We start from the raw sequence: 16,972 nt of genomic DNA on the forward strand, positions 1-16,972 counted from the left end.
GGCTACCACAGCATTCTGCAGAGATATGCCATCCCATCTGGTTTGGGCTTAGTGGGACTATCATTTGTTTTTCAACAGGACAATGACCCAACACACCTCCAGGCTGTGTAAGGGCTATTTTACCAAGAAGGAGAGTGATGGAGTGCTGCATCAGATGACCTGGCCTCCACAATCCACTGACCTCAACCAAATTGAGATGGTTTGGGATGAGTCGGACCGCAGAGTGATGGAAAAGCAGCCAACAAGTGCTCAGCATATGTGGGAACTCCTTCAAGACTGTTGGAAAATCATTCCAGGTGAAGCTGGTTGAGAGAATGCCAAGAGTGTGCAAAGTTGTCATCAAGGGAAAGGGTGGCTATTTGAAGAATATCAAATATAAAATATATTTTGATTTGTTTAACACCTTTTTGGTTACTACATGATTCCGTATGTGTTATTTCATAGTTTTGATGTCTTCACTATTATTCTACAATGTAGAAAATAGTAAAAATAAAGAAAAACCCTTGAATGAGCAGGTGTTCTAAAACCTTTGACCGGTAGTGTATCTTGTATTGTCATTTGCACTGTATTATGTATTTGACCTAGATATTGTGTGTATGTACTGATATGTAGGCTATGTGTTTTAAATGTATGTAGTTCAGTCCTTGACTAATGTAGTTCTGTACTACAGTGGGGGGAAAAAGTATTTAGTCAGCCACCAATTGTGCAAGTTCTCCCACTTAAAAAGATGAGAGAGGCCTGTAATTTTCATCATAGGTACACGTCAACTATGACAGACAAAATGAGAAAAAAAATCCAGAAAATCACATTGTAGGATTTTTAATGAATTTATTTGCAAATTATGGTGGAAAATAAGTATTTGGTCAATAACAAAAGTTTCTCAATACTTTGTTATATACCCTTTGTTGGCAATGACACAGGTCAAACGTTTTCTGTAATTCTTCACAAGGTTTTCACACACTGTTGCTGGTATTTTGGCCCATTCCTCCATGCAGATCTCCTCTAGAGCAGTGACGTTTTGGGGCTGTCGCTGGGCAACACGGACTTTCAACTCCCTCCAAAGATTTTCTATGGGGTTGAGATCTGGAGACTGGCTAGGCCACTCCAGGACCTTGAAATGCTTCTTACGAAGCCACTCCTTCGTTGCCCGGGCGGTGTGTTTGGGATCATTGTCATGCTGAAAGACCCAGCCACGTTTCATCTTCAATGCCCTTACTGATGGAAGGAGGTTTTCACTCAAAATCTCACGTATACATGGCCCCATTCATTCTTTCCTTTACACGGATCAGTCGTCCTGGTCCCTTTGCAGAAAAACAGCCCCAAAGCATGATGTTTCAACCCCCATGCTTCACCGTAGGTATGGTGTTCTTTGGATGCAACTCAGCATTCTTTGTCCTCCTAACACGACGAGTTGAGTTTTTACCAAACAGTTCTATTTTGGTTTCATCTGACCTTATGACATTCTCCCAATACTCTTCTGGATCATCCAAATGCACTCTAGCAAACTTCAGACGGGCCTGGACATGTACTGGCTTAAGCAGGGGGACACGTCCGCACTGCAGGATTTGAGTCCCTGGCGGCGTAGTGTGTTACTGATGGTAGGCTTTGTTACTTTGGTCCCAGCTCTCTGCAGGTCATTCACTAGGTCCCCCCGTGTGGTTCTGGGATTTTTGCTCACCGTTCTTGTGATCATTTTGACCCCACGGTGTGAGATCTTGCGTGGAGCCCCAGATCGATGGAGATTATCAGTGGTCTTGAATGTCTTCCATTTCCTAATAATTGCTCCCACAGTTGATTTCTTCAAACCAAGCTGCTTACCTATTGCAGATTTAGTCTTCCCAGCCTGGTGCAGGTCTACAATTTTGTTTCTGGTGTCCTTTGACAGCTCTTTGGAGTGTGACTGTTTGAGGTTGTGGACAGGTGTCTTTTATACTGATAACAAGTTCAAACAGGTGCCATTAATACAGGTAACGAGTGGAGGACAGAGGAGCCTCTTAAAGAAGAAGTTACAGGTCTGTGAGAGCCAGAAAAATACTTATTTTCCACCATAATTTGCAAATAAATTCATTAAAAATCCTACAATGTGATTTTCTGGATTTTTTTTCTCATTTTGTCTGTCATAGTTGACGTGTACCTATGATGAAAATTACAGGCCTCTCTCATCTTTTTAAGTGGGAGAACTTGCACAATTGGTGGCTGACTAAATACTTTTTTACCCCACTGTAACTGTAAGTCACTCTGGATAAGAGCATCTGCTAAATTACTAAAATGTAAATCTATGTATGTGGAACAGAGGAAGGATTAGTCATTAAAAAATAATGTCAACCCCGATTATTCCATATAATTTATTCTGTGATTTGTTAAGCCACATTTTATTCTTGAACGAATTTAGGCTTGCCTAAACATAGGGGCTGAATACTTATGCAACAACTATATTTTAGTTATTATTATTTTATTTAAAATGTTTCTTCAACTTTGACATTTATGTAGTATTTTGTGTATGTATACAGAACAAAAATATAAAGCAACATGTAAAGTGTTGGTCTCATGTTTTATGAGCTGAAATAAAAGATTCCAAAAATGTTCCAGATGCACAAAAAGCTTATTTCTCTCAAATGTTTGCAGAAATTTGTTTCCATCCCTGTTTCCATCCCTTTGCCAAGATAATCCATCCCCCTGACAGGTGTGGTATATCAAGAAGCATGATCATTACACAGGTGCACCTTGTGCTGGGGACAATAAAAGGCCACTCTAAAATGTGCAGTTTTGTCACACAACACAATGCCACAGATGTCTCAAGGTTTGAGGGAGCGTACAATTGGCATGTTGACTGCAGGAATGTCCACCAGAGCTGTTGCCAGAGAAATTAATGTTCATTTCTCTACCATAAGTCACCTCCTATGTCGTTTTAGAGAAGTTGGCAGTATGTCCAACTGGCCTCACAACTGCAGACCACGTGTAACCACACCAGCCCGGGACCTCTACATCCAGCTTCTTCACCTGCGGGAAACTGAGGAGTATTTCTGTCTGTAATAAAGCCCTTTTGTGAGGAAAAACAAATTATGTTTGGCTGAGTCTGGCTTCCCAGTGTGTGGGCCTATGCCCTCCCAGGGCCACCCATGGCTGCGCCCCTGCCAAGTAATGTGAAATCCATAGGTGAGGCCCTAATTAATTTATTTCAATTGACTGATTTCCTTATATGAACTGTAACTCAGTAAAATCATTGAAATTGTTCCATGTTGGCCTCTCGAGTGGCGCAGTGGTCTAAGGCACTGCATCGCAGTGCTAGCTGTGCCACTAGAGATCCTGGTTCGAGTCCAGCCTATGTCGCAGCCGGCCGCGACTGGGAGACACATTGGGCGGCGCACAATTGGCCCAGCGCCGTCCAGGGTAGGGGAGGGTGCACGCTGACTCGGTCGCCCTGTCATTGGTGCGGCTGGCTTCCGGGTTAAGCGGGCACTGTTTCAAGAAGCAGTGCGGCCTGGTTGGATTGTGTTTCGGAGGACGCACGACTCTTGACTTTCGCCTCTCCCGTGTCCGTACGGGAGTTGCAGCGATGGGACAAAACTGTAACTACCAATTGGATACCACGAAAAAGGGGGTAAAATACCAACAACAACAAAAAGTAATTGTTCCATGTTGCATTTATATTTTTGTTCAGTATAGATTGTTGACAAAAACGACACTTTCTAACACAATAAAATGTGAAAAAGTCCAAGGGGTCTGAATACTTTTGCAAGGCACTGTAGCTGTAAACACACACTGACACACACACACTGGGCAGTTTACTGGGTAGGGCAAGGAGGGAAGGTGGAAGGAAGTTTACCCCCAGAACTGTCAAAATCCAGGCCACAGAAAGGGTAGCGTTGTTGGTCCTGAGTGGGCGAAATAATTGATTTATGGCCCAGTGCCCAAATCAACTTGAATTGTATTAGTCACATACACATATTTAGCAGATGTTATTGCGGGTGTAGCGAAATGCTTGTGGTTGTAAACTGGAGCAGTGGCTTTCAAACCACCATCCGCTTTCACCCTTCACACACACACACACACACACACACACACACACACACACACACACACACACACACACACACACACACACACACACACCCACTGACTGCTGTAACCCCTCTTTCACCTTTTCAACTTTACCCATGATGCCTGTGAGTGGGAGACCAGGAAGTGGGCACCCCTGCTGAGAAGGAAGAGGGAGAGAAGGGGTGAGGTTTGGGTCAAAGGGTGAGCATGGTCAGTTCAGCAGGCTCAGTTTGCTAACATGAGTACTGAGGATGGACGTCCAGAGAGCCATAGAGGCTTTGTTGGCAAGAAGGGACAGCCAGGGTCAAAAGGGTGTAAACTTGAGAGGCAACCATTTTGTGGGGTTTGTTGTTGGCTCTCTTCACCTTCTCACCTATGGTTGAATCCCAACTTGAGATAAAAGATGCGCAAGTTGATCTTTGGTGAAAATCTCCCGTTGACAGTGATTTATCATTTTCATGAAAGTTCAAGTTAAGAGCACAAATCTCAAGTTTGGGTTAGGCCCCTAATTCTGACCATGTAAATTCAAATAGCTTTTTTCCTTCTGAGAATAATTAATTGAATTGTTTCTGAGTTCATGTTGGGCAGTTGCTTAGCAGTATCAAACTATTACAGCTAAATATAACTACCCAAACTCTCTATCCACCCCTGCACATCTTGTCTTCAAGAGTCAGTGTTTTGCTACTGATAAAGCTAAAATGTAGTCAAGCTTATCCTCCCCAGGGGCCTCATTTATACAGTATATGTTGCTTATTTAGTCAAATTAACAGTAAAGATGTGCTTAACAAGTCACATAATAAGTTGCATGGACTCACGCTGTGTGCAATAACAGGGTTTAACATGATTTTTGAATGACTACCTCATCTCTGTACCCACACATACAATTATCTGTAAGGTCCCTCAGTCGAGCCATGAATTTCAAACACAGATTCAACCAAAGACCAGGAAGGTTTTCCAATGCATCGCAAAGAAGAGCACGTATTGGTAGAAAATAGAAAAATCTGATATTGAATATCCATTTGAGCATGGTGAAGTTATTAATTACACTTTGGATGGTGTATCAATACACCCAGTCACTACAAATATACAGGCGTCCTTCCTAACTCAGTTGCTGGAGAGGAAGGATTCTAATATGTATTGACTCAGGGGGTTCAATATGTCTCTTTTTTAAAATGTATTACAAATGTTAGAATTCTTCTTTCACTTTAACATCAGAGTATTTTGTGTAGACCGCTAACAATACATTTGAATTAAATACATTTTAATCCCACTTTGTAACAACAACATTTGGAAAAAGTAAAAGGGGTGTGAATTGTAATGAATACTCAGGGAGAAAAAGGTGTAGATTAACGCGCAGAGCGCGGCAGGTGTTTATTTCGCTATCGCAAAAGGCAGGAATCGTGGTCACAGGCAGGCAATGGTCATACACAGGTAGGCGAAACAAAACTAGGACTGAAGGCTAAAACTGGTTCTAACAAACGAGCTAGGAAAAGGCTTAGTAGAGTCAAAACGAACAATACCTCACAAGGCACAAACAGAATGAACTGAACTAAATAAGGAGCTGATGAGACCAAGTTAGTAACTAACACAGGTGAAATCAATTAACAAAAATGAAAGACAGGGCTACGTTCAAGAACACAAAGAAAGAGGGCTACGTTCAAGAACACGGTTGACTAAGAAAATAAATACAGAACCTTACATGAATACTTTCTGAAGGCACTGTATATCATAACCATTGCAGAATAAATTCCTCACCTTTTCTAGGCATTATTAGTTCATATTCCCGAAGTGGCCATACAACAAATTACCATGCACATTTCTCGTTTAATTAGGCCGATTAGAATTTCAGTCTTTGCTCTATGCATCTGAAAGGGAGCGTGGCTTATAACGTACAGTAGAATTTAACAGGTGAACAGACAGTTGATATTTTGTACTTAAGTGTGTAGGCTACCACTGTAAGTAGGCTTACTGTAGTTTTCATTTTTTTCAGAGTAGACAAATGTTTCAGAATTCGTGGGCAGTGCAGCATATTATTTATTTTTAGTCATTTAGCAGACGCTCTTATCCAGAGCGACTTACAGTTAGTGAGTGCATACATTTTTTTCATACTGGTCCCCCGTGGGAAACAAACCCACAACCCTGGAGTTGCAAGCACCATGCTCTACCAACTGAGCTACACGGGGTTTGCAAAACATTATTGAATTCAAATGATCTGTTTAGAGGTCCACAACAATTTACAATTGTTTTTGTCTTTCAGAAATGGTCAGATACAGCAAATATCACTGCAAAAGAACAATCTGGCCTTAATGGCCATGTACTCTTATGATCTCCACCCGGCACAGCCAGAAGAATAATAATAGTGAAGACATCACAACTATGAAATAACACATATGGAATCATGTAGTAACCAAAAAAGTGTTAAACAAATCAAAATATATTTTATATTTGAGATTCTTCAAATAGCCACCCTTTGCCTTGATGACAGCTTTGCACACTCTTGGCATTCTCTCAACCAGTATTGATACACCATCGGATTGCTGCAAAGAAACCACTACTAAAGGACACCAATAAGAAGAAGAGACTTGCTTGGGCCAAGAAACATGAGCATTGGACATTAGACCGGTGGAAATGTGTCCTTTGGTCTGGAGTCCAAATTGGAGATTTTTGGTTCCAACCGCTGTGTCTTTGTGAGACGCGGTGTAGGTGAACGGATGATCTCTGAATGTGTATTTCCCACCATAACACTTTTTGGGTTACTACATGGTTCCATATGTGTTATTTCATAGTTTTGATGTCTTCACTATTATTCTACAATGTAAAACATTTTAAAAATAAAGAAAAACCCTTGAATGAATAGGTGTGTCCAAACTTTTGACTGGTAGAGTATATATACACTGAGTATACAAAACATTAAGGACACCTGCTCTTCCCATGACATAGACTAACCAGGTGAATACAGGTGAAAGCTGTGATCCCTTATAGATGAAGGGGAAGAGACAGAAGGATTGTAAAAAAAAAACACACAAAAAAACAAGGGGGTTGAGCCCTAAGCCTCCTTGGGCTGGCCTTCTGGGCTAGGTGTGTCTTTGCGCTAATCATCTCAGACTCGGTGCATATCTGGAAGTGGACAAGAAATGGGAAATGGAGGGGAAAAGAGTGGCGGAGGAGATCGAAGAGAGTGAGGGAGGTAGAGGGTGAGCTTGAATCGGTTGAAGATGGCAGAAAAAAGGGGATGATTTTTTGAAGAAGAATTGTGGAAAGTGTAAGCAGAGTGAGCTGTACGCCGGATCGAGGTCTGGAGGCGAAATGGAAGTGAATGAGGGCGAATTATCGGGCGTGGCAGGTGTGATGAAGTTCTCGGAGCCCGAGAACAACCCTGGAGAGCATTGAAGATGTGGTTGAAGTCATAAACGGTGCGTATGTTCTCACTATAATGTACTCATATTCCATCAATATTATGTTACCAAATCAAAATCAAAGTTTATTTGGTATACTGTATGCACAGGATACTGTGTGATATATAAGGGAGTAACATTGCATTGTACTGTGTACTTTTAAAGTTACAATTTGTTTCATATTTTCTCAATGTCAACCTATAATGCACAGGATAACTTGGACCTGTTGGATGGAGGAAACAAAGTCAGCCATAGATGATGACGAACATCCTAACCCTTCAGCTGCACTACATGCGTTGCCATCCGCAGTGTCCATGGGACGTTTTACCTGCTACATCGGAAACCATCCAAATCAACTTTATTTCTCATTATTTAAATTCACAAGATAGAATGAACTCGCGTGTCAGCCATTGATAATTCAACCTCTGTAGCAGGGTCGTTAGGATGCATTGCGGTCATACCGGCTCTGATGACCTCCTAGTAGGGGTGAAAGCTGGGAACCAGGAGCAGCACATAAAAGTTTGTGGCCTGGAGGTGTGGGACCTGGCAACAAAGTCGTCATTCCAAGCTGCTGTGTGTGGCGAGTACTGGCCTCCCATTATCCGCTGCGGCACAATGTAGGCTTTTTTCCTGGGAGCTGGTAGGTACAGTAGCTGTATATGTCCTGCCTTGTATGTGTGTTTTATTTAAGTTCTACAAGTGTTCAGTTGTCATTGTAATTGTCCCATTTCTTTTTTGAAAAGTCAATTCCACCTTGTAAAGTTTTAATTGTGAATTATGTGGATTTTTACGTAACAGAGATTTATGTGGTCAGTTTATCATGCAGCAAGTAGTCCAAGTCATCCATGGTTCTGTTACTCTGGCAGTGTTGATGCTGTGTCAATGGCCTTTCCAAAAGTTTTCATAGTATTGATTCTAACTCAATGTAATTGTATATTAATTTATTTTAAAGTTTCATCAGGAAAGGGAAAAATACTTATCGAGCATAATGTCTGCCATTTCTTATGAACAAAAGTGTCCTACTAAGCCCTTTTGCCCTGATGTTCCAGGAGAAACTGTTACTTGGTTGGTAGGAGGACAGGAGGGACGAGTTTGAGTCTTTGGGGGTTGTTGGCACTGTGTGGGAAAACATAAAACAAATTGTTACTTTAATAGTACACGGTACAATGCAATGTCATATTCCCTTATACACTGTATCCTGTGGATATACCAAATAAACATTGATTTTGATAACATAATATGGATGGAATATGTGGTGTTGTACTGCTGTAACCAGTGTAACACACTAATGTAACCATCATATGACTTGATGGCCCACAGTCCACCAATATGTCATACAGATGAGCCATTTTTTACTTGACTGACCATGCTGGATATTCATTCAGTCGTTTTGGGGGGTAGTTCATACTAGGTAGGAATCAATGCTGTATATAGGCAGGCAATGTGCTGAACAGGCAAAAATAGCTAACTATTTTTGGTTGATTACCAACAAAATAATTATTGAATCAAGTAACCATCTGTCTTACAGTGCCTTGCAAAAGTATTCATCCTCCTTGGCGTTTTTCCTATTTTGTTGCATTACAACCTGTAATTTAAATCGATTTTTATTTGGATTTCATGTAATGGACATAAACAAAATAGTCCAAATTGGTGAAGCGAAATTAAAAATATAACTTGTAGAAAGAGGAGGAAGGGAAGCGCTACTAAGGTACACAATAGTAAATGTTGGTAGACAGAAGGTGCTCTTTGGTCAAAGGGGTGAATTGGTTATCAAAAAGAAAGGAGGACCAAGGCACTCTTCATATAATTAATTAAAATGCCTTTATTTGTATGGCATGTTCAATAGAAACAAGTTTTTTTTTTTTTTTATCAGACGCGTTTCGGCTGCATGGCCTTTGTCAGGGAGTACAAAGAAATAATACAATGTCCTCTTTTGAACAGCTTTTCCAATTAGCCCTAATTTGAAGAGGGAGTGGTTACAAAGTTGATTGGAAACCTAGTAAGCAATACTACATTTACATTTACGTCATTTAGCAGACGCTCTTATCCAGAGCGACTTACAAATTGGTGCATTCACCTTATAGCCAGTGGGGTCACCACTTTACACATTTTTTTTACACAGTGTACTATGGAATATATTGCTTTCTTATTTTTGACACTTTTCCCAGTCATATTTAAGGTTAGAACTACCTTTCTAAGTGTTCTGATACTTCTAACTTGGAGTTGTATTTGTATGATAACATAGTTAAAACTTTGTTTCTATTGAACATGCCATACAAATAAAGGCATTTTAATTAATTATATGAAGAGTGCCTTGGTCCTCCTTTCTTTTTGAAGAAAAATATAACTTGTTTAAAAGCCCCTAAATAAGATCTGGTGCAACCAATTACCTTCAAAAGTCACATAATTAGTTAAATAAAGTCCACCTGTGTACAATGTAAGTGTCACATGATCTGTCACATGATCTCAGTATATATACACCTGTTCTGAAAGGCCCCAGAGTCTGCAAAACTAAGCAAGGGGCACCACCAAGCAAGTGGCACCATGAAGACCAAGGAGCTCTCCAAACAGGTCAGGGACAAAGTTGCGGAGAAGTACAGATCAGGGTTGGGTTATAAAAGAATATCCGAAACGTGAACATCCCACGGAGCACCATTAAATCCATTATAAAAAAATGGAAAGAATATGGCACCACAACAAACCTGCCAAGAGAGGGCCACCCACCAAAACTCACAGACCAGGCAAGGAGGGCATTAATCAGAGAGGCAACAAAGAGACCAAAGATAACCCTGAAGGAGCTGCAAAGCTCCACAGTGGAGATTGGAGTATCTGTCCATAGGACCACTTTAAGCCTTACACTCCACAGAGCTGGGCTTTACGGAAGAGTGGCCAGAAAAAAGCTATTGCTTAAAGAAAAAAATAAGCTAACGTGGTAGACACCCCAAACATATGGAAGAAGGTACTCTGGTCAGATGAGACTAAAATTGAACTTTTTGGCCATCAAGGAAAACGCTATGTCTGGCGCAAACCAAACACCTCTCATCACCCCGAGAACACCATCCCCACAGTGAAGCATGGTGGTGGCAGCATCATGCTGTGGGGATGTTTTTCATCGGCAGGGACTGGGAAACTGGTCAGAATTGAAGGAATGATGGATGGCGCTAAATACAGGGAAATTCTTGAGGGAAACCTGTTTCAGTGTTCCAGAGATTTGAGACTGGGACAGAGGTTCACCTTCCAGCAGGACAATGACCCTAAGCATACTGCTAAAGCAACACTCGAGTAGTTTAAGGGGAAACATTTAAATGCCTTGGAGTGGCCTATTCAAAGCCCAGACCTCAATCCAATTTAGTATCTGTGGTATGACTTAAAGATTGCTGTACACCAGCGGAACCGATCAAACTTGAAGGAGCTGGAGCAGTTTTGCCTTTAAGAATGCTCAAAAATCCCAGTGGCTATATGTGCCAAGCTTATAGAGACATACCCCAAGAGACTTGCAGCTGTAATTGCTGGAAAAGGTGGCTCTACAAAGTATTGACTTTGGGGGGGTGAATAGTTATGGACGCTCAAGTTTTCTGTTTTTTTTTGTCTTATTTCTTGTTTGTTTCACCCAAAAAAGATTTTGCATCTTCAAAGTGGTAGGCATGTTGTGTAAATCAAATGATACAAACCCCCCAAAAATCCATTTTAATTCCAGGTTATAAGGCAACAAAATAGGAAAAATGCCAAGGGGGGTGAATACTTTTGCAAGCCACTGTATGTATCCGTACCAAATGTAACATATTATACTACTTTGAGTGTCCCGGATTTACATTTACTATGTTACGTCTGGTCTATGAGACCAGGCTGAGCTCCAGGGTTCCAGGATCATTAGAGTAGGCGGGATTAGCGCAAAGAAACACCTAGTCCAGAAGGCCAGCCAAGGCGTCTTAGAGCTCAACACCCTTCTTTTCGTTCAAAGTGAAAACAGTAAACAAAAAGTGGAGCGGCATATGGTCGCCGACAACCTGCGGATCCCAGCTTTAAATACCCTACTGTGATGTTCTCAATTATAATGGTCAAAAATAAACAAAAATAGCTTCTTAGCCAATAACAATTTCTCTAGGACTGTCTGGGAGTGGTCTGAATGGGGAGGGGAAAACTGAAATCTAGCTGTTATTGGCAGAGAGGTTTGGAACTCTTTTTCCTATTTGTCTATTAACTAATTAATAGTGTGGAAATATATATAAAACACAGGAAAATCAAGTTTTTGACTGCACTGGGCCTTTAACTAATTTACCGCCTGGTGATGTCACCAGGCAGGCCAAAACTCCATCCCACCAAAACAGGCTGAAATTACAGTCTGTCTTTTTAAACAGCTCTTACACTAAAAGGGCATTATCATAATTTTCACTATTTCACAGTATTATTCCAAACTCCTAGTTTATAGATATATATTAAACACAGGAACATTTCTCTCCACCGCCACTCAAATGTTTTGCTGCGAGGGCCCCCAAAAGGCTAGAGCAGGCCCTGCTCCTTGATTTAGGCCGGGATTCAATCCGAACACGAACATGGATTTGGACCATATATCATTTAAAAGTAATTTACGATTGAGCCAACATATGCAGCATTTACCGTGAAGGTGGTGTCCGCAAACGCGGGAACATTTCCTTTAAAACGTGCATTGTGGACAAAGCGCGATTGGATTGAATCTCGGACTTAGTCTGCCCACAATAAAAATCAGTCACACCAACATAATCGGTGCCACTTTTTTTGTTGTTGTCATTTATCAGACGCTCTTATCCAGAGCGACTTACAGTTAGTGAGTGCATACATTTTTTTCATACTGGCCCCCCGTGGGAATCGAACCCACAACCCTGGCGTTGCTAGCGCCATGCTCTACCAACTGAGATAAACGGGATTACACTTGGCCACAGCATCAGCACAAAACAAAGGGAAAGCAGGAAAAGAGGGAAGAGAGGGAGGAGAGGAAGTCAGCAGCGGTATTCTAATATTGATGAGGAGTTGTGAAACAGTGCTACTCTGAATGAACCCTGAATAATGATTTTGGAACCCATGCTGTGAATTGGAACCAACCAGCACCGCTTAGTCTTTTCTTATGGGCGTGAGTGAATGAAGGAATTTGGGCAGGAAAAGGCCGCAAAAATAATGAAGGAAGGGGAGAGAGGGGGAAGAGAAGTAGGATTGGCTTCCTCTCCTTGTTTTCTTTTCTTCGTCTTGGTGAAGCAGTATAGAGGATGCCTACCCAATACATACTTTCACCTGTCAAGGTATTTAGTACTAGTGCAGACTGCAGATTGAGGAAAAGAGACAAGGAGAGCAAGTCACTTTTGACTATTGAGACGCACCACCAGGGATCTTTCTCAATTAGTATTTTCTTGATTCCTTGCGTCCTCCCTCTTCATCTCCTTCTCAAAATGGATTGAAGGAGAACATCCAAAGTTCCTCCCCCCATCTCCTAAATGTATTTTGAGAAGGAGGCAAGAAGAGATGACAAGAGATGTGAGATGAGGAATCGAGGAAAGACAAATTGAGAAAGGCCCCAGGAGTTGAGGATGAACAAAAGAAAGTGCTTCAGTAATGTAGCTATTGCGACCCCCACCCCAATATATATTGCTTACACACACACAGAAACGCACACACACAAACAATGTCACCCCCCCCTGTTAAAATACATTATTATTTGTGTCCCTTCTCCTCCACACACTGTATACCCAGGCCCCTAAAACCCAACAAACAACAAAGGTCCATGCTCCTCCATCCCATAGGCTCCCCTATAATCTTAACCAGCCTGTCTGTTTACAGTATCTGTCTGTCTGTCGGCTTCCAGCTCCATCTCCTCAGTTTCCATGGAGACAAGGCTCTGCTAGCCAATCCCAATGGCCCCCTTGAGCCGCCATGACCAATGGGATTAGGGGCTGATGCGGTAGTAAAGCTGGGGGGCAGGCAAGGCTGGGTTGCGCCAGGCTCTTGTGAGGGTAGAGGGTTGACGGTTGAGGGGGCGAGAGAGAGGGTGTCAGTGTTTTTGGTGTAGTGCTGACCCTATTGGAATAGGGTGTGTGTGGGGTGAGCGTAGGACAGCGGATAGGTGTGCGTGTTTGGGTCAGGAGTGTGTGTTTTGGGGAAACGCGGGGTGAGTTTTGGTTGGGGTTCAGAGGCATAGGCCTATGTCAAGGCCATGATGGTTCCCTTTCTTACATGGTAGCCCCCTCCTCTTGGCAACCTCTTGTGAACATACAGTACATTTTTATTTTTATTCTTTTATTACAGATTGAACCCTGATCTTCCGTCTCACAGTAGTACAGTGGCTTGCAAAAGTATTCATCCCCCTTGGTGTTTTTCCTATTTTGTTGCATTACAATCTGTCATTTAAATGGATTTTTATTTAGATTTCATGTAATGGACATACACAAAATAGTCTGAATTGGTGAAGTGAAATGAAAAAAATAACTTGTTAAATTTTTTTTAAACAATAACAAACGGAGTATCTGTCCATTGGACCACTTTAAGCCGTACACTCCACAGAGCTGGGCTTTACGGAAGAGTGCCAGAAAAAAGTCATTGCTTAAAGAAAAAATAAGCAAACACGTTTGGTGTTCGCCAAAAGGCATGTGGGAGACTCCCCAAACATTTGGAAGAAGGTACTCTGGTCATATGAGACTAAAATTTAGCTTTTTGGCCATCAAGGAAAACGCTATGTCTGGCGCAAACCCAACACCTTTCATCACCCCGAGATGCTGTGGGGATGTTTTTCATCGGCAGGGACTGGGAAACTGGTCAGAATTGAAGGAATGATGGATGAGGCTAAATACAGGGAAATTCTTGAGGGAAACCTATTTCAGTCTTCCAGAGATTTCAGACTGGGACGGAGGTTCACCTTCCAGCAGGACAATGACCCTAAGCATACTGCTAAAGCAACACTCAGGTGGTTTAAGGGGAAACATTTAAAAGTCTTGGAATGGCCTAGTCAAAGCCCAGACCTCAATCCAATTGAGAATCTGTGGTATGACTTAAAGATTGTTGTACATCAGCGGAACCTATCCAACTTGAAGGAGCTGGAGCAGTTTTGCCTTGAAGAATGGGCAAAAATCCCAGTGGCTAGACGTGCCAAGCTTATAGAGACATACCCCAAGAGACTTGCAGCTGCAATTGCTGCAAAAGGTGGCTCTACAAAGTATTGACTTTGGGGGGTGAATAGTTATGCAGGCTCAGGTTTTCTGTTTTTTTTGTCTTATTTCTTGTTTGTTTCACCCAAAAAATATTTTGCATCTTCAAAGTGGTAGGCATGTTGTGTAAATCAAATGATACAAATCCCCCAAAAAATCAATTTTAATTCCAGGTTATAAGGCAACAAAATAGGGAAAATGCAGGTGAATACTTTCGCAAGCCACTGTACATAGAGCTCTGGGAGTATTTATCACCCGACCATGGCTCTGCACCTAAACACATTCAATATATATATTTGCACACATTGATCATATTCAATACATTTACCTTCCATTTTGAAAAGATAAACTTTGAGAGGGTTACAAGGGTTCAAGTAAAGTATTACTGTTACGAAATACTAACTGTAAGTCACTCTGGATAAGCGCGTCTGCTAAGTGACTAAAATGTAAAAAAAACAAAAAACGAAACCACACAGTTGATGGCCATTGTGTCACTTAGATAACCTTTAAAATGCCTCAGTGGCTTCTATTGTATTAATTATGTCTTAGCCTTTGTCCCAAATGGCACCCTATTCCCTATAAAGTACACTACTTTTGACCAGAGCACTGACAAAAGTAGTGCACTATATAAGGAATAGGGTGCCATTTGGGAGACAACATTATTGTCTATCTGCCCTAGGCTTGGAGCTAACCAGGCCATGGTTGTGTGTGCTAAACAAAAATAGCTGACGCTGAGTTGAAAGGAACATTTCATTACCGTACACTGTACGGCGTACACCTAAGTGTGAAGAGGGAACTGCCTTGCACTGAATTATCCCTATCTGTCTCATGGATTATGGTGCACACATACAGTACATGCACACAGATATATGCACACACATACACACACACAACCCCACCCCCCGCCACATGCACACACACAGCCATACAGAAAAGTTGGCAGCGTGATGTAATGTGTTAGATTGGGGCAATAGGACTTCAGTGCTGTCTGACATGTTTTGCTCAAATTAAAATATTTCACTTTTATATAACCAATATATATATATATATATATATATATATATATAACGATAGGCACAAATGCGACGACTGGAAAAATGGGCAGTGACTCGTACATAGTGTCAAAGCGTGCTGTAGGTGCAGTGGTGGAATCAAACGCAGGACGCAGACGGATAATCCAACAGACTTTAGTAATGCCAAAACACGGCAAATGGACAATACTTGCCCGAAGGCGAAATACGCACGAAGGCGAAACGAAACAACAGCGCACAAAACAGGTGCGTAATAACTCCAGCGCAGTGGAGAGAAGCTCAACCGAGCGAAATACACGACTGACAAAATCAATAACACACAACACCTGACAAACACAACGAGAACTAAATAGGACACTAATGACACTAAATGAAAACAGGTGTGACAACAATCAGACAAAAGCAAACGAACATGAAACATACAACGGTGGCAGCTAGTATTCCGGAGACAACGAACGCCGAAGCCTGCCCGAACAAGGGAGAGAGGCAGCCTCGGCCGAAACCGTGACAGTACCCCCCTTGACGCGCGGCTCCAGACGTGCGCCGACTCGGCCTCGGGGACGACCCGGAGGACGCGGAGCAGGGTGCGTCGGGTGCCCACGATGGAATTCCGTCAGGAGAGACGGGTCCAAAATGTCTCTCCTCGGCACCCAGCACCGCTCCTCCGGACCGTACCCCTCCCACTCCACTAGATACTGGAGACCACCCATCCGACGTCCTCGAATCCAAGATGGACCTCACGGAGTACGCCGGTGCCCCTCGATGTCCAATGGGGGCGGAGGAGTCTCCCTGATCTCACTTTCTTGGAGTGGGCCAGCTACCACCGGCCTGAGAAGGGACACATGGAACGAGGGGTTAATACTTTTATATTCAACAGGTAGCTGTAATTTATAACACACCTCGTTCAACCTTCCCAGGACTTTAAATGGCCCTACAAACCGCCGACCCAGTTTCCGACAGGGCAGGCGGAGGGGCAGGTTCCTGGTAGAGAGCCAGACTCGATCACCGGGTGCGTACACCGGTCCCTCACTGCGGTGGAGATCGGCGCTCGCCTTATGACGTCGGAGGGCCCGCTGCAGGTGGACGTGTGCAGCGTTCCATGTCTCCTCCGAGCGCCTCGCCCACTCATCCACCGCAGGAGCCTCGATCTGGCTCTGCTGCCAGGGTGCCAGAACCGGCTGGTAACCTAACACACATTGGAAAGGAGTTAGGTTAGTGGAGGAATGGCGTAGGGAATTCTGGGCCATTTCGGCCCAGGGAACGTACCTTGCCCACTCCTCCGGCCGGTCCTGGCAGTATGTTCTAAGAAACCTGCCCACATCCTGGTTTACACGTT

The sequence above is a fragment of the Coregonus clupeaformis genome, chromosome 27, assembly GCF_020615455.1.
Source record: "Coregonus clupeaformis isolate EN_2021a chromosome 27, ASM2061545v1, whole genome shotgun sequence".
Taxonomy (NCBI): domain Eukaryota; kingdom Metazoa; phylum Chordata; class Actinopteri; order Salmoniformes; family Salmonidae; genus Coregonus; species Coregonus clupeaformis.